The 21,538-nt window shown below is 42.1% G+C and overlaps 1 protein-coding gene across 2 annotated transcripts in view; it reads left to right on the top strand.

Annotated features, from left to right (window-relative positions):
* The window catches only part of Madm (MLF1-adaptor molecule), a 367,777-nt gene that overhangs the window by 108,949 nt on the left and 237,290 nt on the right, over positions 1 to 21,538 (top strand). The gene's annotated exons all lie outside the window — the stretch shown is intronic.

The raw sequence follows: 21,538 nt of genomic DNA on the forward strand, positions 1-21,538 counted from the left end.
GAACTGGATGTGGGTTGACCCAGTCTTACGATCTGATGTCCCTCTTGACGCCCAACCCTACTATTGCATGTTTCTGTGGTGGTTGGTGGTGTGGCGTGTTGTTTGTAGATGAAAAAAAACTGTATTTTTTAAAAGCGTAAATAATATCCTGTCCCCAAGTTAAGGGAGTGAACCATACAAAATGAAAACCTCCAGCCCAGCCAAGAATCGAATGTGGGGCCTTCACTACTACCTCACTTCTCATTTCCCTAGTATGCCCCCTCAGTTACGCCTAGGCTATCTAGGACAGCTGTTGGCGGAACTGTGGAGGATCAAACCAGCCTTCGAGCTGAATACCCAACATACATACAGTTAAGGTCTTAACAGAAACTTCCATGTCCTTTCCTTTACATCCTTACTTCAACCCTTAAATAGCCTCATAACCATGTGCAGAGATCCGTACCCTTTATTTAAAATCCCGTTTATGTGATCACCCCAGTGAAGATCTTTCCTTATACCTGGGTATGAACACGTAGATACTTAGTGATCCGTATAAGGAGCTTCGGTGTTAGGCATTCGAAGGGATGTCCGTCAAGTATGAGACGTCGCTTCTTCATAGAAAATTCGGTGGTGTGTGCTCAAATACGCGTCTCGTATCGATAGATTTACCGACGGAACTTGTACGTCTCCGAAAACCGTAAAAGTACACTAACCGACAAAATTAATGGATCACTTGAATTTTCAAAGGAAAAAACATGTTCAGTAGTGAAACATTTTATTTTTTTACACTGATATTTTCGTGAAAAAATCATCTGACTAATGTTATGTCTGTTTATTGTTACCCTTAGTTACTTTGATTATTTTCATGAAAACATTATCTGTGTAAATAATAAAACACATTCTTCACAATTTAACATGCTTTTTCCTTTGGAAATTCAACTTATCCATTAATTTTGCCCGTCAGTGAGACGTTAAAATAAGTAGCATTATCGATTAGCAATTGTCTTATGTGGTTCCGTCGTGAAGATGCACATCTTTTCTATAGTCTGACATCAATTTAATTTTCGATTTGCTCATCCCTCACCGTCTTCATTTCACTACAGAAATGTGTGGCCTTGAGTAGTTTACAAACAGAGAAGCCACAGTTGGATCCTTCTTGTGGCCAATGTCGAGCCACATGCGTAATTATTTTTGTCGATGCCACACAAATAAACAACCGGCTGGGTGCGCACATGATGTTTGATGACAAGGCCAGTGAAAGAGAGCTTTTTGTGTTATTCGGTGATGTAACCGGCGGTGCCTTCGTGTCGTTGTGAGGGCTCCGACTGCGACAAGTGAGCTCATTAGTTACTTGGCAGCGTTTCTTCTTCTAACTGTGCGCGTTTTAGCTTCCAAGTTCATCTTTCTAATAATATCTTTGCAGTTAAATGAAACTGTTTGATTCCGAAACGCTTGAGACATCAATAATATTGTAATGAGAATTTTAATTTCTACTTGAGCCCAAGCTGGTTTACGGAACTTGCGCATGCCCTCCCAGCGTCCTGAGAACACAGAACTGATGACCACTTTCTCTGTGGGTTGGAGCTGTTGAATTACATCCACGGGTTTCGCTACTTGTTCTAGACATCTTAAGGGGACGATAGTGAAATTTCTAACATATTTTTCAATGAATTTTTGACATTGTTTCTTCCTTTCATATAGTAATGTTGCCAAATTTCAATATTGTACCTATAAAACTTCGAGTAGGCCTAGGAATTTTTTTACTTTTATTTTATCAACATTAATAAAGTCTGGTATCACTTTTTTCATTTGGCATCAAATTTTGCACAAATCTGCTAACAAATATCAGTATCAATATTTCTTTGACTGTTGGCGTGTAGAATTTTTTAAAAAATGTAATGCTTACATTTTTAAAGAAATATGCGTACACGCAACATTTTGTAGGACATAAATAATTTTAAGTAATTTTGAATCACCTTTCACCGTAAAATGGACATTATCATTTATGCACCAACTGTCTATGCACTACTGTGTAAAATTTCACCTACATCGGACAAAAGTTGCATTATAGGGACTCTTTTCTTTTAAGAAAACGTGAAGATTTTGCTAACCATAAAATGGAAAATAAAAATCTGTGCAACTTCACCCACTTTAGAATTGCCTTGCACAACAAGTGCGCCCTTCAGACTTCTTTTTTCCTCTCCTCCAGTGATATTTTAATCTCCTTTTTCCTCGGCTCTTTTTCACCCGAACTTTTCCTGCTTTGTTGGGGCGTATCCAGTAAAGCATGGGACAGTTAAATTCTAGCACAGCGCCATTTAAAGGAAGCACTGTGGACTTTAAAAGTGGCGGCATTTAAAAAATCAAAGCATTTTTGATAGAGCACACACACATGAGGGTACTTTTTAGTGCTCTAAAACCAATTTCGATATTTTTCTTGAAATTAATGAAACTTCCTATAGTGTTCCCTTAAAAGGGGACCAGGGACTCTCGGTTGGGCAGCATGGGTTTTGGTGACCACGATTCCGCTAGCGAGTCAGGCATTGTTGCCACGTACTTGTCAAACTCCTCACTTTCATCTTTTCTATCCAGCCTCCCTTGGTCAGCTCGTGTTTTCTCCCAGCCCCAACGATAGTAGGTTTAGCTGAGGGAGCTTTTCATTTTCACCTTTCCCTTTCTTTTGCCTATATTTCGAAGGATTAGATCTCTTGAATTTTCATTTCTTTTTAGTTTTAATACAGTGTGCTACTCTCATCATCGCTACAAAGAACAAAGAGGAGATGACGTCTCAGAAACTTATGATAACAAGTAGAGCAATTGGTACGATTCTATGCCTATAGAAAGGGAAAGACTCAAACATTAGGTGTTCGAAATTCTAGCCGAATTTACCTCCTCTAGGATTATCAGTGGATGAAAATCTTTTAGGTCAATAAAATACTTCAGTTATAAGGAAGTATTTTCAAATGTAATTCAAATTTTGTCTGTTGCCAAATTATTAACTTGACATGTGAATAACCACATTTCCTGACATCTTTTCGAGTTAAATATTCTGAAGTCTAAGGATTATTAATAATATTTATTTGATCTGTAATAATAGTTACACCGATCACTAGCCAGCGGGAACATTGTTAATGAGATAGTTGAGCTTCCTTTGACGCACTTAGTTTCTTGAAATTAGGCTTATGATGTGTAATGCAGTCCTAAAGGCGTTGCCGCATCTCTGAAACGAATGTGAAATGTGATTTATTTCATCTCGTATATTCCTCTGCATTTCCTCTGATTTGATTTTTAGACTACGCATTTTTCCGCCATTACTGATTATTTTCCGCGTACTACTGAACGGCTCTGCGCGTACCTCCAGTTAGGTAAAGTAGTGTATATAAAAAATGATGGTTGAGAAAAGTGTTTATTATAATCGGGGCCCGAGGGCTTTGAAAAAGAAGCTGCAATCCAGAAAGGAGTGAGCCAATGCTGCAGTTTGTCCCCCCTCCTTTTTAGTGATTACATGGAACAGGTAGTAAAGGAAATCAAAGAGGAATTTGGGAAGGGAATCACAGTCCAAGGAGAGGAAATCAAAACTGTTACGGAGTTTTCCGTGGTAGGTAGAGGTGAAAGAAGGTGCGGGTGTGAATAGGTCTCCAGCTACGAAAGCAAAATTAATTTAAAATTTAACAAGGTTATATTTTCTTTTCAAAAACAAAGAAATAACAAGCATGGCAGGTACAAGGTAGCAAATCAAAAAGGGTAGTTACAATATTTACCGGAATTGGGCTTCGCGCCCTGATTTTACACTGCTTGGGCAATCAGCTCAGTTTTACCCCAAACACGAGTTTTAACAGAGGGGCAGAAAACCCCATTCATACCTAGGAGCCCTTACTCCAAATTACACAGAAAAGCCTCCACGAGGCATACAACACTCAATTTTCAAAAGAGCCACACGCTCTCAAAATTTAAGCCTCTCCCAGGCCACACCAAACTCCACCTTCAAGTTGTCCTCACTGGACATAGACACAGGGGTAAAATACCCAACCTACTGAGGTCTATTAAATGAAAAGCAGGTTAATTAAATGACCTCTAAAATAACAATTTGAGAGGAGGCGAACTTGCACTCCTAATACACTTTGATTAAGACCTACTTGGCACTAGGCCGTTAATACAAGGGCTAATCCCATACTAAAGAGGTGACTTAAGAAGAGAACAATTTGTTTTACGTTAACGAAGAATAGGTTGAGAAAAATAAGTTCACCTCAAAACAATAAGAGTGGGAGCTCGAGAGGGTTAGCACTCTCTATCCCAGAATGTAGCTTAAAAGAGAATATATAAAAGGAGTAGTTACATTTAGGAAGGTTACATGGTGGAACGCTTAGAACCCGCCCCGAGAGTTAAACTGCTGAGCTAACAAAGAAAGAAGTTATTAATCGGCCATTACCTTGTTGTTGACCGCTGCCGAGGAAAGAGGCGCTTCCCGCCTCCTGCTATGTACTTAATACACTGAAAGATGGAACAGAAGTGGCCCGGAGACCCTAAAATCAGCAGTTTATATCCTCTCGCAGAAGTTTCTAGGCGTTAGGGGAATGAAAACACCCTCCCGCACACCTTTTATTGGCTAGGGTACAGAAACATATCCAAGTAGGGGGAAGATACATCGGATTGGTCGAGAAAAAACTCAAAGAAATTCAGGATTGGATAAATCTAAAACAAGGGGAAAAAGAGGGGTATACAGCCAACTTAAACAATAACAGAAAGAAATTTAGCAAACAACAAACATTTGAAATAAAAATTTCTCCAACAAAATAGTTCTTTGACTTCGCACTAGGGTGCACTATTGTTGATCTTCAGTAGTGTCCTCTAGAAGAGAAAGTTCACACTTCTTACTTCAAGCAAAACAAAAACACATCAAAAATGACACAGTTCAAAAACTCAAAATTTTCCACGTGGTGACATCTTTTGAGAAGGTAGCGAATTAATAGCGTATATAAAGTTCAGACTTCCTCCAGCAGAGGAGTTTCAACTGGCGCACATTTTGAATTAGCGGAGTGGAGGTGTACCGCCCGGTACAAAAACCTTGAGATTTGCCGATGATATTGTTATTTTATCCGAGACTGCAGAAGATCTCGAGAAGTTGCTGAATGGTATGGACGAAGTCTTGGATAAGGAGTACAAGATGAAAATAAATAAGTCCAAAACAAAAGTAATGGAGTGCAGTCGAACGAAGGGAGGTGATGCAGGTAATATTAGGTTAGGGAATGAAGTCTTAAATGAAGTAGAGAAATATTGTTAATTGGGTAATAAAATAACCAACGATGGCAGAAGTAAGGAGGACATAAAATGCAGACTAGCACAAGCAAGGTAGAACTTTCTTAAGAAAATAAATTTTCTCACTTCAAACATTGATGTAGGGATTCGATGTTTCTGAAGACTCATCTGGAGCGTGGCATTGTATAGAAGTGAAACATGGACGATAACTAGCTCAGAAATAAAGATAATAGAAACTTTTGAAATGTGGTGTTGCAGAAGAATGGTGAAGGCGAGATGGATAGGTCGAATCATAAATGAAGAGAGGAATTGGTGAGAGAAGAACGATTTAACTAAATTTGAGGAGAAGAAGAGATAGTGATAGGACACGTCTTAAGACACCCAGGACTTGTGCAGCTGGTTTTTTAAGGAAGTGTAGGCTGTAAGAACTGTAGGGGTAGACCAAGGTATGAATATGACAAACAGATTAGAGCAGATGTAGGAAGCGATAGTTACGTGGAAATGAAAAGGTTAGCACTGGATGGGGTGGCATGGAGAGCTGCACCAAACCCGTCTGTGGAGTAAGACTCAAACAACATAATCAGGGCATGTAATTTGAAGCTAGAAATCAGTGGCCGCATTGGTCACCACTAAGTTAATTCCTCACAAATATAATCGGAGGTATGAAATGATTCCCCTTATTTTTGTTTCTTTTGAAATGAATAACGTTGCTATGACAGACATTTACAAATACATATCTCAGCACTTCAGGTCAATTCCCTCTCACTTTATCGGAGACGCGTTTGGTCGTCTCATTGTGCTACAGCCCTGAAGGGCCGTGGGCTGCCAAGTGGCCGGTGCTCAGCGCAAGAGCCTGCAGATTACGAGGTGGTGCTTGGTTAGCGCGAAGAATGTTCTCGGCCGTTATTCTTAGCTTTTTTGACTGGGTCCGCTATCTCACCGTTGGAGAGCTTCTCAGTTGTAAGCGTATAGGCTGGATGGGCCTCGAACTGACTCGCATCCGGGTAAAAGGCACATTCACTGGCCGTGGGGTATAGTCTGGCCATCTTTAATTTCTTCATGGTTGATATTAGCCCTTTTAAGGACAGAAGATTACTTGTAGAGGAAACAAAATAAAATGTAGCAAGTTTAATTTTGTCGACTTCACTGAACTCGCGAAAAGTGTCGCTAACAAAAGAGTAAATCATTTCTAAATACTGGATACGGCAATGCCGGAAACATAGTATAAGAAACTTAAACTAGTAAGAAGTCATTGCCGTCCGCTATTGTCATTCGCCAAAAGCCAGTACGGTATTTTATAAATATTACTAAGAAATTTCGCGCCTTGGTTTGGAGTTCTATCATTTAGAATTTGTCGCTTCTTAAAAATCGCACTTTACTTCTCCCTAGGCTCTGTTGGAACTTTCCTCGTTGATAGGGCGAGCGAGGCTTGTCGATCAGATCAGTCTAGACCGTTCGTTCCTTAACATGGAAGTAGCCCAACAAGACCTTTCTTGGAGATGTAGCTTAACGGGTTAGGTTTCTTTTCTATTTTTTTCCTCCCTTCATTCCGATGAGTAAGTTCCATGTATGCTGTGGAGCCGCACCCAACCTTACACTGCAGACAATGGGCCACGTGGGACAGCGATGAGTCACCTTCCTCATTCGGTGGCTGTTGTGTATGTGGCGCGGACACCACGGTTTAATAACATCTTTAAGGAGAAGTTTTGGTTATCTGATTACGGAAAGGTCTACCTAAAGAATATTTTCAACCACACACTCGCACATATTTCCAAATTGATATTCAAGGCAGTGACGGCACCATCATAACTTAATAGCAGATTTGAAACTATGTACTTACAGTTTCACCCGGTGACCTTTCGTGATAGTTCAGTCATATTTTTCACAAAAATACACCGGGACTATTTGTTTTTAACTTAAAAAGTCTAACCTAAACTGAATCAGCAAAATTTAACTGGTATGTTACCGTCGCCGGAGTTTTAAAGTTGCACTCGCTTACTGAGTGTACAGACGTGCACATTAATGGTGTCCCGACATAAACAATCAACACTGCCCCACTCCAGTACTGAAAAGAAGAGGAGAGAGTGAAGGGGTAGTGTTGAAGGCCAATCCAGTACAAAACATGGGGGAAGGGAGTGAAGAGGTAGTGTCGAAGGCACAATGACTCACCTTCTCGCTTAACGCATTGCTGCATGGACTGCATGCAGACAGCCCGCTACAAGACTTCGTTGTGATCGAAATGGGCACAATGGCGGATGTATTAAAATACAGCATTAGGTTACCTACCCCGCGGTGTACGGGGCAACGCGTCCGGCCGCCCCGGGTTCGATTCCCGGCCGGGTCAGGGGGTTTTAATTGTAAATAATTATCCCTGGCCTGGGGACTGCGTGTTTGAGCTGTCTTTAACGTTTCTCACATTCAATACTCAACACTTCCGCAATTCCAATTACATGCAGGTTCATTGTGCAAGCAGGGGCAAAAGAACTCTATAGTTCGACGCCCCAAACAAACAACATTTTAACATAAAAAAATTAAAAAGTAACCTACTCTGTTAATTACAGTATTAAGAGGTAAAGGAGGTTTTTAACCGAAAAGTGTTTTATACTAGTTAGGAATATTTTGTAGCTGCGTTATATCGGGTCTACCAATCCTTCTTCACCTCGTTCTTGCCATATTTCTATCCATCTCCAAACTGTCTTAAGACTGCATGGTATTGCTTGTGCTATTGCTTGGGACCATGTGAGCCTCCCACATGCCAATAATACGGCCTCGATTCACCTGTGATAGGATAGGAGCCATCTTATTACAATATTACAGTATAACGCCGGAATACACACACTGTGTATTCAGCACTACCTGTTCACTCCCTTCCCCCCCTTTTCAGTACTGGAGTGGCCTTTAACACTATCCCTTTACTCTCTCCCCTCCTTTTCAGTACTGGAGTGGGGCAGTGTTGATTGTTTATGTCGGGACACCATTAATGTGCGTGCGTGTACATGCGTCAACGGCAAACGAGGGAAAATATTCGTCATGGGGTATAACACACGTTATATTCGTGAAGGATGGCACAGAACTCACGAAAACTTCACGTATAATCCAAGAGGAACACTACAAAAAATCTATCACCATCACAGACAAAATACAAAATTCTTTTACTTCGCGCTTAGCTCTGTGTTTATGCTGGGCAACCTAAATACTTTTCTGCGGCTATCGGAACACACTCTGCACGTGCCATCAATGAATTGCTCAAAAAACTTTATGCGTGCCGAAATCCAAAATAAAATATATTCTTCAATTGATTTCATAAACGGGCTCTGTTTTTATTAGCAAGATGATGTGCTGTTAATATGTTGATATTTTTCTTGTAGTCTCTAGTGTGTGACGCTGAACACTTCGAATGTCAAGTGTTAAAACTAACGTACCTTATCTGTCGTCGTAATTGCTGTCGGGGGAGGGCACACAGCCCACCTCAAAGGACAAGTGCATGCGTCAACCAACAGAGTTAAATCTCACTGGAGAAGCTGAACTGGGGTAGTGCGAGCGGATTGTCGAGACAGCTGTACTTGGCTTGGCTTAGATGTTGTCAGTTTTTAAACTTTATAAAAAGGTTTCTAAGGAATAATAAGAAAATGTAAATACAAAGAGTTATTTACCCCGGTAGATGGGGTTCAGTGCACGCCACTGCTAGGTACCGTACCTTTTTGCAGGAGGTGGGATCGGCGGATCTGATTCTCGGCTGTAAAAATTTCATTTCCTATCAGCGCCACCATGGTGTGACTCGAATGACGGATGTATGATGAACTAGTGGGTCAAAATTGTTATTTTGGTAGCATTATTGGTAGAAAACGAGGGAAGAGCGCCCGAGATGGTACGGCCGTATCCTGAGAGCAACGAATGGTGCAGTTGCTCATTGTCATGAGCTTCGGCCTGGATTTGTATGTAATATCAAAGTGCGAAAGATGTAGTAGTATTAATGCCAGGCTGAGTGGCTTAGACGGTTGAGGAGGCGCTGGGCTTCTGACCCCAACTTGGCTCGGTCCGGTGGTATTTGAAGGTGCTCAAATACGTCGGCCTCTTGTCGGTAGATTTACTGGCACGTTAAAGAACTCCTGCGGGACAAAATCCCGGCACTTTCGCGTCTCCGAAAGCGGTCAAAACGTAGCTAGTTAGTGGGGCGTGGTATTGGTGGTATTAATCCATTATTTACAGAAATGTCCGTGTATATATATTTTTTTAATTATAGCTTACGGTTAAGAGAGGAGACAATAAAATTGTTTGTAATACCGACATATTGTCGTCGTTGCTTTAGTTAATTTACATAGTCTGCTGTTATCTAATTTTGAAGTGAGATAAATCTTCGTAGCGATTTTTTAAGACTGGATGCCCATTCTGACGTTAACCTCGTCGAAGGAAATAATGAGAAAGGGATAGGGTGAAACCCGGTACGGGCACGTAACCTACTCCTGTGGAATAGCACCAGGGGACTTGGTCAAGTTTTAACGTCTCCATCCGACGGATCTTATCTTTGATGCACTGAGAGATAACGCGTTAACACCACTACTTTCCCGCTGATCTGCTTGCTTCGATCTTCTTCGCGAAGAGCGCAGCGAAGGACAGTCACTTTGCTGTAGCACTGAACCGGCTGACCTCTCCTAAAGTTTGAGAGTCATTTGTGTGTCACCTATTTTTGGACCTCCTGTGACTTGCCAGACGCGCTGTGGTCTCTTCCTCTTGTCCTCGAATGACAATTGAACGTGACCTTCAAGACGCTGTTCGTTAACAGCATATGTAAAGCTTATAAGCGAATTGGTTAAATTACTTGTGCACTGACTAGTGCAATGGGTTGCGACATGAGGACTTCCGCTCACGTTTGACGGGAACGAAGAGGAGGAACTGCTACTGGTATTACAGTGAGGATCTCGAAAACTGCGACACGGACAGAAAGGGTCGTATTCGTTCTCTTACGTATGATATCAGTAGAGACAGGCACATTCTGCCAAAATATAATGCTTATTAAAATGATAGAATAATATATTTGCCCCTAAACAGTTTAGAGCAGATTTCCATAATAATGATTTACTACAGAATAAGCCTTTAAAGATGAATGAGGTGCCTATATTTAGTAGTACGATAGCAGATGAAATGCAGTAAATCAGTTTTATAGTATTTCAAAGTTACGAAACCATTATCCTGAAAGAACATTATAAATCATTGATTACGTTAGCTGTCACGTCATGTTCGGACCACAGTATCTGATTCGCTGTGCCCCTGGACTAGGCCGTTTGGAGGGGGGAAGAATGGCTTGGGTGTTTCAGACGTATTTTCTGGAATACTGTGTTGATGTCTTGATACATTTCTCATCTTGAAAATATGGGTTGGCGATTACGGGGCCACTAGCTGAGTCTGGCATTTCCTATCAGGCTTCCTTTGCTCAACAATATTAGGTTTGCTACGTAGTCTGTTTTCGCGGCTCTTGCTGTTCTTTTACAGATTTCTTGATTCTTCGAGGGATCCTCGGATTAGTATCAAAGAGAGGATGTTTGCTCTGTTAAACATCCTCGTAAAACAATAATCACCACCACTCTTCAGTAGAGGGGGAAGGGAGGGTGTTCAATGCTTGTGGGATGTGATATAGAACCCTCAGTCGGGTGCGAAGCTGTTCTTTCTCTTTGGTCAAGTTGTTCCCGTCCAATCCCACGTATTATGTTTGCCAGCCTAGGAAGTATTTCATTCTTGGTAAGATGTTCCCGTCCGATCCCAGGGTATTACGTTAGCCAACATAAGAAGTGTTTCATTCTTCAAAGAGTCTATACTCTGTACCCTTCCTCTTTCCCGTAAGAATATTGTGGAAAAACCGCAAGTAATCAGGTTTTGTCCCTTAAATAAATGAAGGTGCACCAAAGGACAGCATGCTAACCAGTTAGCTAGAGTCGCTAGCCATCGAAGAATGATGCCAGTGGAGCACGTAGTGAAGGGCCAGGATCGAAAGAAATTGTGTTAACTAAGAAAGACGAGAGGAGGAGCAATGACAGACTAAACTGGGGCAAAGTAAAAGTCCTTCTTGCTTGAAATTTAAATGTTACTCTTGGTGTAGTTCGTTTCAAACTTAAGATTTTCCTCCTGCTAGGGCTCATTTTGGCCAACCCTCTGTGTGTATGCTTTATCTTTGCTTAATAAGCAGCACAGCGTCCAGCTCACTGAGAAGTATTTTGATATCGCTAAGCCAAGTACACATGTCGTTGATGGCTAGCTAGGCATAGTGCAATCTGCTCCCGTCATTAGAAGCTGGGCGACAGTGCTGACAAGCCCACATTTCGGCTGCCTAGCAACTAACAGATCACTGCCATTGACCCTTACCGGTCAAGAGCAAGTGCTCTAAGTCTGCGGTGCTAATCTTTAAAAAAGAAAAAAGAAAAAAAAAAAACACCTTGAAAACATTTCGTAACAAAGTTTGCCTTACTACGAATATTACTACTTAATACGAGAAAAAGTAAAATTAAGCAATGTCCTCAATTTTGCCGAAAGTTGAAGGGCTTGAAGGGTCCGGAAAAGTTTCAAATTGTGAGTCTTGGATAGTTCTGTCCAATTTTAAAAAAAATCGAAAATCACTTCCGGCCTAAATGAAATTCCGGGAAAACAGCCTAAAATCGCTCGTTTCTTTTCTCGTTTACTTCAGATCCTAGCCAAATTAACTTATTTACATAATTCTTTCTGTAATGCGTTCCTTTGTTCAATACCCTCAGGCGTTTTTTATTGTTTTGAAAAATGTCCACACCGAATTGTAGTTACAAGGGCTTAAGTGAAACAATGCATTAGCTCGTAGTGGTAGAAAAAGGCAAACTGCTAATCTAATCGACCGAATAAAGGTGATTAGTAAAAGGATTCCAATTTTTAGGAATGAATAATCTATTTTCATACTTTATTTATATTTTATTTACCTAAAATACGTAGCTCTCAGCCCTAAGATGTTTTCAACATTGAGTTGCTTGTCTGAAGGGCTAGATCAGTGGAATTCTTTTACAATCTGCTTTACATCGCACCGACACAGATAGGTCTTATGACGACGATGGGATAGGAAAGGGATAGGAGTGGGAAGGAAGCGACCGTGGCCTTAATTAAGGTGCAGCCTGGTGTGAAAATGGGAAACCACGGAAAACCATTTTCAGGGCTGCCGACAGTGGGGTTCGAACCCACTATCTGCCGAATGCAAGCTCACAGCCACTTGCTCGGTCACTCAGCTTTTTGACGTAGATTAAGTATTGTTTCATTCCAGTACTGGGTCCCTCGATAAAAATTCATATCTCCAAAATATTGGACACCAGGACCAAACTTTCTTCAGTAAGTTCAAACTATTAAAAAAAAAAAAAAAAAAAAAAAAAAAAACAACCTAGCGAAAATATAACTGACCTGAAAATGGCACGTTCCAAGAGTCATAGGGATAGATGGTGCAGTATTGAGGAGTGCGTGTATCCGCCATTTATTCGTGTAATCGAAGCTCAGAGCATGCTGCAAAATAGGTTAACTCGGGAACGCGACATGATAGCACGTAACGAGTGGTGTCGTTCGGTTTTTTCTACGCCAGATCTGTCTATATTTGTAATAATATTTGTGAGGAAGTGCGACTAAGTGTGTGAAAATCTTGTGATATAGGCCTAGTTGAGATTTTTGTTTTTGTTTTTGAAAATGTTCGATGTCTCGGTATCGTATTTTAAAGCAGGTCCAGAACAATTTGGAAATAATGAACGAATGAAAATCGAACAAGCCTAAGATGTCAGAGACTTGGGCGTAAGAGAGCTTGTAGGCAAGGAGAGAAAACCCACAGCTGCCTATGGAAACACTCACAAGATGAAAACGGGAAATCGTATCATTTCAAAACATTCGCAACAGGAGAGTCTAGTCAGAAAATAAAATCTCTCTAAATCTGAATTCTGCTCATTTACTTATTTCTAACACAAGTCGTATTCTACCCTCAAAAAGACCTGCGGCCGTAGCTCCAACGCACACCCTGCACATTTTTAAAAATGTTATGAACTGCATGCAATACTAAGTATGCGAGTGTCATTAAATCGAAAGATACACTGAGGAATTGGCTGCGTATCTGAAAGCTTGCGTTCGGGAGTTGGTAGAATCGTCACCCCTGAAGATGGTTTTCTTTCCCGTCTTGGCGTCGCCGACAACCTATGTATTTGAGTGACGTTGAACTACTGCGAGAAAGAATGCAGGTGTAGTTCGTCATAATCATAAGTTTGATTTTCCCTCCACCGGGCGAGTTGGCCGTGCAGTTACGGGCGCGCAGCTTTGAGCTTGTATCCGGGAGATAGTGGGTTCGAATTCCACTGTCGGCAGCCCCGAAGATGGTTTTCCGTGGTTTCTCATTTCACACCAGTCAAATGCTGGGAATGTACTTTAAGTCCACGGCCGCTTCCTTTCAACTCATAAGCCTTTCATATCTCATCGTCGCCATAAGTACTGTTTGTGTCGGTGCGACGTAAAGTCACTAGCAAAAAAAAAAAAAAATCTCTCCTAAAAGAGCTGTCTGTGGCTAGGATAGGTGGGATCCGTCCTTTCACTGCGAGACAGTTGTTTTCCGATAGGTTTCATTCCAAGACCGTTGGCCTTTTGAGCTCAGTGTGGCGAGTCCAACTGAGTCTGGTGGTATTAGAAGATGCTTAAATACGACAGCCTCTTGTTGCTAGATTTATTGGCAATTAAATGAACGCTTGCGGGACGAAATTCAGCACCTCGGCGTCTCCGGAAACCGTGATTCATTAGTGGGTAGTAAAACCAATAACATAACAGTAGAACTTGGTTCATTTGAGCTTGAAAGGTCCTGACAAAAATATCAAATTAAGTACGGATTCAAACGCATACTTTTTTCAGTGGCTCCTTGACTTGCAACGACTAGGATATGGCGAACAGTTCAGAAAATAAAACAATCTTACCTCATTGTTGTACTATAACACAAAACGGGGTATTCTTGGGCGACACATTGTACAGGGTGTCCGAGAAGTTCCCGTACCCCTAGTTGTTTTTCTTTTCTATTTTGCTTTACGTCGCACCGACGATGGGACGGGAAAGGCCTAGGAATGGGAAGGAAGCGGTCGTGGCCTTAATTAAGGTACAGCCCCAGCATGTGCCTGGTGTGGAAATGGGAAACCACGGAAAACCATCTTCAGGGCTGCCGACAGTGGGATTCGAACCCACTATCTCCCGGATGCGAGCTCACAGCTGCGGGCTTCTAACCGCACGGCCAACTCGCCCGGTACCCCTAGTTTCATATTATTATTTTGTTATATTATGGTATAGGCAATTGAGTTTGTATAATTGGGGAATTCAATAGTTGTTTTATTGGTATTGGTATCCCTGCTGCTAGCGTTGTTAGTCTCATTTCAGTTGTTAAGTCATGGCGGACGTGAGTGGACACAGCTACACTGTTGAGGAGCGATTAGTGGCGTGTGTGTGGGTGCACGAACGAGCACATACGGGGCAAACAATGACAGTGATAATGAGTGCATTTAGAGATCGCTTTGGCAAACCCCCACGTCGTAAAGCTACTCTGCTTGATTGGGAGCAACGTGCGTTTGCTTCAGGCAGTGTCAAAGATAAGCCGCGTAGTAGACGTAAGAAGATGCGGGAAGAAACGTGTGCCGCCGTCGCTCAATCAATTGAGCAGTCTCCATTGAAATACATTCGCAAAAGAGCAACTGAACTTCAAGTACCGCGGTCAACAATGCATGACCACATTAAAAGAGATTTGAAAATGAAAGGATTCAGGCCGATGCATACGAATGAATTCAGCAACGAGTTGTAGCCTGCCGTGCTTTGTTGGAACAATTCCCAATTGCCGTGTCTCGCTCAAGAGTGTTATTTTCTGATGAATGTGCGATAAATCGCAGTTCACATAGGAGGAATGTGGTTTTCTAGTCTAAGGAAAATCCTTATTATGTGCAAGAGTTGAAAAGGAACCTCCCTCGTGTTATGGTATGGGCCGGGATATCATCACGTCACTTGTGCGGACCGTATTTTTTATAGGCATGTGAATGGAAAATCTTACTGTATTTGCATATGTTACAATCTTGGTTAATACCTCAGCTTCAAGACAAGGGAATCATGGATCATGTGTGGTTACAGCAGGATGGGGCTCCAGCACATTTTGTTGTTCAGGTGCGCGAGTTCCTTGATGAACAATTTCAAGGCCGCTGGATTGGCCGTGGCTCACCAACATCTCCAGCCCCGTTGAAATAGCCACCACGAAGCCCGGACCTTACCACGCCAGACAACTCATTATGGGGAATAATCAAGTCCCATGTGGTTCAACCATGCAGCCATGGGAGGAAGGCAATGACCAATCTCGACAGTGTTTTCAAGAATAGAGACACAACTTTAAGAACAAAGATCCGTATACATTAACTTCCTCCCAGTAGCGATGCACGGAAGCGATACCTAGGCGATAAGGAAGGCTGAACGTCGAAAAAAAAAGAAAAAAAATTGACGTATCCGAACATGGTGTTAGAGAAAACGCTGTAGAGATCTTACAAGTATATGTCCATATTGCAGGAAATCTACCCAGGCTGGTCGTTGGAAGGACAAAAACTGAAGTACTTTGGTCATATTGTGAGAAGGCATGCTTCACAGGAAACGACCTTACTGCTGGGGAATACTGATGGTAAAAGAAGAGCGCGACAACGGATGAAGTGGACTGATGACATCAAGGAAGTCATGCATCTCTAAGTCTTACAAAAGTATTGCAGGGCAGAAAAGGAAACGGAGGGCTTTGGTATTGTGTGGTCATGGAGAATCGGAATCGACTAAACGACTACAGTAGCACACACCCTCTGGTGGCCTAAAGCTTGTAACTATTCGTACCTTGCGATAATTACAATTCCATTTCCAGCATCAGCAAGATTGAACACTTCCCCACCCCTACCCTACCTCCCTCCCTTAAACCCAGTCAACGTTCCATTACCCTTAAACATAATATTTTGAAACTATGAGTTCCGCTATGTTCTTTTACTTCGGCTTAAACACATGTATAAGACTGTCAAGGAACGGTAAGAATAATTATTCACGAATTTAAAATAAAAACGTTAAGAGTTAACCACGTTCTGCTGTATTATTTATTTATGTATTTATTATGGGCCACATTAAGCATCATTTATTTCTGGTTCTTCTTTCCATCAGCCCAGTATTTCTTTATCCTTCCCCTTCCTCCCCCCAGTGGGGTTGAGTGGCTCGGACGTGATGCTTAATGTGGTCCATAATAAATACATATATAAATAATACAGCAGAACGTGCGCACCTCGTCTCGTGGTGGTGGTTGTGGTGGGGATTATTGTTTTAAGAGAAAGTACAACTGGGCAACCGTCCTCTGTATAACACTAATCAGAGAGAAAAAATAGAAGGGATCCGATACTTCGAAAAATGAAGGTATCGTCCCGCGAAGGGCGTGAAAATGAAAGATTCCCTAGGCCTTGAGTGCTCTAATACCGTCGGGGTCGGAAAAGGAAGAGTTGGCCAGGGCAGGCTGGATAGGATAGTTGAAAGTGAGGAGCCTGACACAATTAAGTAGAAGCAATGCCAGGACTCAGCTGAGGGCCCCGTGGTCGCCAAGCAACGCTCCCATGTTCAGAGCCCCTGGGGCCCCTTTTAGTCGTCTCTTACGAAAACATGGGTGTTATTCTATCGCCCCCACCCACAGGGGGATCCCCTTCTGACCCCAACTTGACAGTTTCGATCCTGACTCAGTCCGGTGGTATTTGAACTCACTGAAATACGTCGGCCTCGTGTCGGTAGATTTACTGGTACGTAAAATAACTCCTCCGGGACAACATTCCGGCACCTCGGCGTCTCCGAAGAAAAACGTAAAAGTAGAGTGGGACTTTAAAGCAAAGAACATTATTTTCTTCATCCTTTCGGAATGGGCTTCTTTACATTCTTGCGACCAGCTGTTGCCGGTCCCTTTCCTGTTCGTGTGATCTTAGTTGATCGTTTGATCTCGGAATCTGTAATTTTGTTGATGGTCTTCCTATTATAATGTCTGTAATATACTGCATCCTGTGGTATGTTCTTTTCCTCCATGCCCTCCTTCACTCCCTTCAGCCAATTAATTTGTGTCTTTCTGCTCTCTGTGTATTCCAGAATTTCCGTTCTCTCGGGTGGCATTCTTTTGATGTGCCCGTAGAAGCCTACTTCTGCCTTTAAATGACGATGTGATTTTCTGTCTTTTTGTATAATTCCGCATTTGATCGCAGTCGTAATTCTTGTTCCACTTTCCTAGGCCGTAGTATTTTCTCAAGATTTGTCTTAATGTTTGCTAGTAAGCCCTTACTATTCGATTGTATACAAACTTTTTGGCTTTATCACAGTGTTGTAATATCTGAGTTTTGCAGCGATTGATATTGATTTTTTGTTATATACATTGCGGCATAGCTGATATGCTGTTGCCTTTTTTTTTTGTGTGTGTGTGTGTGTGTGCCGGTTCCTGCTACGCTATTCCTGGTAGTTCTGTAGGAGTTATCCGCTCCCCTAGATATTTAAACTTCTGTACTCTGTTAATTGTTCCATACTTCGTGACATTATATGGGTCTCTTTTATTATTATTATTATTATTATTATTATTATTATTATTATTATTATTATTATGATCATCAGCTTATCTCAGGTATCTGTAGAGGAACCCATGCTCATATTGAGTTTTACCTAAAGTTTAAGGCCAGATAACTTTCGTAATTCCACGTAATTTCTTACTAGTATATACAGCGGCAATCACCACCGCAGGCTGTGGTACAAGTTAATATGGTGATGCAAACTGGTGGTGAAAACAGAACGTCAAATTTAACGCGCAGCTGCTGAGAATTATTGTTTCCAGTTGTGAAGTCCTTGATTCTGTTCTCTGTCAACACTTCTGAGAGTATTTCCGATATTGTCATCATGATTAACATCTGCTGTCCCTACGCCAACCTGTCACCTTACTTATTTGTGTTTGTTGAGGAGGGCCGGGCTGAATAGCCCATACAGGAAAGCTCTGGCCTTTTGACTCCCAAGACGATAGGTTCGATCCTAGCTCAGTCCGATGGTATTTAAAGGTGCTCAAATTCGCTAGTATCTTGTCGGTAGATTTACCAGCACTTAAAGGTACTCCTGCGGGACAAAAATCAGCGTCTTCGAAAACCGTGGAAGTAGTTTCTGGGACGTAATATCAATATCATCACTGAGGTGGCAATTACTGTTTACTATTGTTACGGATGTGTTGAGCGAAACCGTTAAGGAAGAAGCACCATGATCGATGATCGACAAAGAAGGATGCAGATACATGGTTGGAAGAATGTGGAGAAGCACTGTAAAGTAGAGCAGGGCCTCTCAGGGTGCATGCATTGTGCACTGTGCAAACGACGACTTCGCTTGGTTGACCAGAGTGCAGACCCCCACCCCTCGATTTGGAGCAATAGCGCTGTCTCTCTCTTTCCCCACGCCTGTCTCGCTCGCTCCCCCTGTCTCCCTCTTCCTCACTTGCTCCGTAGCGCTCCATATCCGAGCCGAGTAGCCCACAGATGAAGCGTTGGTCCGAGCCGAGCGGGACCGAAGCAGTGTGCACAGGAACTCTGCGCCGCTGTTTGCACGCGTGAGATTTTGAGCGTTTGAGAGGCCCTGAAGTAGAGGAATGTAGATAAGCAGAACCAGGACAGAGTTTGAGCCTGAGAGGGAAGCAGTCACGTATGCAGATGAATGGGGTAGAGATCCCAACAAGGCAATTCGGGTACTTCGGTTCATTTATCCAACAAGATGCTTGGTTGGAGGAACACCTAAAGAACCGGACACAATCCGCGTGTTGGAACTGGAGGAAAGTGTCTAGTGTGTTGCGTAACAGAAAGGAAAGGTGTAAAACAAATTAAAAGAGAACATCCAGATTACTTACGGAGCAGAAACTTAGCCAGTGACAAGAAAATGGGCTGACAGACTGGATAAAGACGAGAAGAGAATGCTTAGGTTTGCAGCTGGGCATACGGGGCTGGATGAAGTAAGAGACTAGGAGGCTGGACGTGATGCAAATGTCTCAAAGTCATCGAAGCTGGACTCTGATGGTATTGGCACGTCGAAAGTAGGGAACCAGGAATATGTTGAAAGGGGGATTCTGGAAATGCTGCCAGCCGAAAAGAGCAGTAGAGGGCATCCTAACAGACGATGGATGGTCAGAATGAACCTGCGTGGACTTGTTGGAGGAAATGATACATGAAAGAAAAAAATCCTAATCAGTGACCCTCGCCTAGCGGGAATGATATTATGCTGAAGAAGGAAGATTGAGCAGGCAGTTTCGGCGATGAAAACAAAAACAGTAGCAATTAAAATTTATGGGGAACGTATCGATTGTTTAAGATGAACAGATAATATTGCAATAGGTGCTGATAGTGCGATGTGAAGGAATTGAATGCCAACAGTATTGGCTGTAGTCCTATCCCAATGGCTTAGCCGTTATAGAGTTTAGAACATGAACGAGTGAATGAACACCCCTCTATAAACCGAAAATAGGTTGTCGGTGAGTGAAATCTCTCTCAGCTGATTCACTAATAAAAATTGTCCCCCTCCTCACAGATCAGGAAAGTGACCGAGCCACTTAATGGTGGTTTATCCGGTTTACTTCCGGGAATCTAAATGGGATATGTAAGCGATGGAGTTGCGCAGCGTTGGGACATGCGCTGTGAAGGAATCAATAGTTGTGGTAGGTTGGGTCGTGCACACACCACCACACCGCACCCCTTCTAGACTAGACGTATCGACCTGCTACTGCATTGTCCTGCCGACCAGCCTCCAATATACTGGGAGATGGATGGGATGGAAGATTTAATGGAACCGTGATCATTCAAACAGTGATCATTTGTTCCCTGAAACTTCACATTGTCAGTATGTCCAGGCGGGAGAGAACGAATACATAGCATTCTCTGCGCAATCTCTGCTAATACCGTATCATTTTGTTTGATATTATTAGTCCTAGTGGCAGGTCCTTTGACTCTGTCTCCATAGTCCTCATCTTCTTCCTTCAGCACCCAGTACTTTTATCTTTTAATTCGTCTAGCAGCTGGGCCTCTTCTCCTACGTCTCTGTGTTCCCACCTTTTCAGCGACATCATGCAGTGGGCGGTTTCTTCTCATGTGATGTCAGAACCAGTTGACTTTTCTCTGAAGAATTGTGTCGAGGATTGTTGTCCTGTCGCCAACTTTCCCTCTTCATTTGTCACCATGCCGTCCACGTTATTCTTTCAATCTTTCTCCAGCACCACATTTTAAAACTTCCTCTCCTTTTCTTATCTCTGCATGTTTCTGATCCATGCATAGCGACGCATCTTCTTCCGTAACTCCAAGCCGAGATGACTGGTTGAGTGCAGCCTTAGCCTTGGCGATACATGATCTGATTTCCGTGCGCAGTATACATCTTTCGTCGGAAGACTTCCCATGTATTTTGATGTTTTCCTAGTTCTGGCTTTCCCGTCTTGATTCTGAGAGGCCCGTCTCTTCTCGATATCCTTACCATTTTCGACTTGCAAATTTGATTTCCGTTCAATAATTTCTTCTTATATCGACCAGCCTATCCACCGAGTCATGCAGTTCTAGTAGTATGAAATTATCGTATTTGGTTGTGTAAATATGGGTGAAATAGATTCTACCTGGCTTAAGAAGGAAGATATTTCCATAAACTGTACACAGTATCGTTGGAGACTCGTACTGATAATGAACTGTGTGCTGCAGTTTTGAAGTAAGACACCTAACGATCAATAAATAAACTTACAAAGCATAGAATTTGATTAGGGAAAAATAAAATAACTCCTGCGGGATAAAATTTCGGCACCTCGGCGCCTCCGAAAAGTAAAATTAAATGGTGGGACGTGAAACCAATATTTTTACTATTAATAATGTCAGTAACATTGAGGTGCATAAACGATTTGTGGTAAAGATTACGTGAAAATTCTCAAAATATGGTTTCTAATTTTAAAGTTGATTTTTATTGCAAACTGATATGAACACTCTTATTGGGGACTATTTTTCACAAACAGGTATATACTGCCGCGGATTTTTTTTTCTTGTTCCGTAGAGGATTTTGTATTCCACAATTCTTCCAAATTCTTCAAATTCTTGGGGTCCATCGTTTACGGTTTAGAGATAGTGTTAGTCTTAGTTTACTAAAATCGCTGCTGCTCCATTTCTTTTTGTCTTGGAGTAATGTTTCATGCAACGGTGAAACCCGCATAAAAATGAATTCGATGGTTCTCAGAATTAGCCCTCACAAACACTGCTGCACACCTTCGTGAACT

Source organism: Anabrus simplex, chromosome 13, assembly GCF_040414725.1.
Source record: "Anabrus simplex isolate iqAnaSimp1 chromosome 13, ASM4041472v1, whole genome shotgun sequence".
Taxonomy (NCBI): Eukaryota; Metazoa; Arthropoda; class Insecta; order Orthoptera; family Tettigoniidae; genus Anabrus; species Anabrus simplex.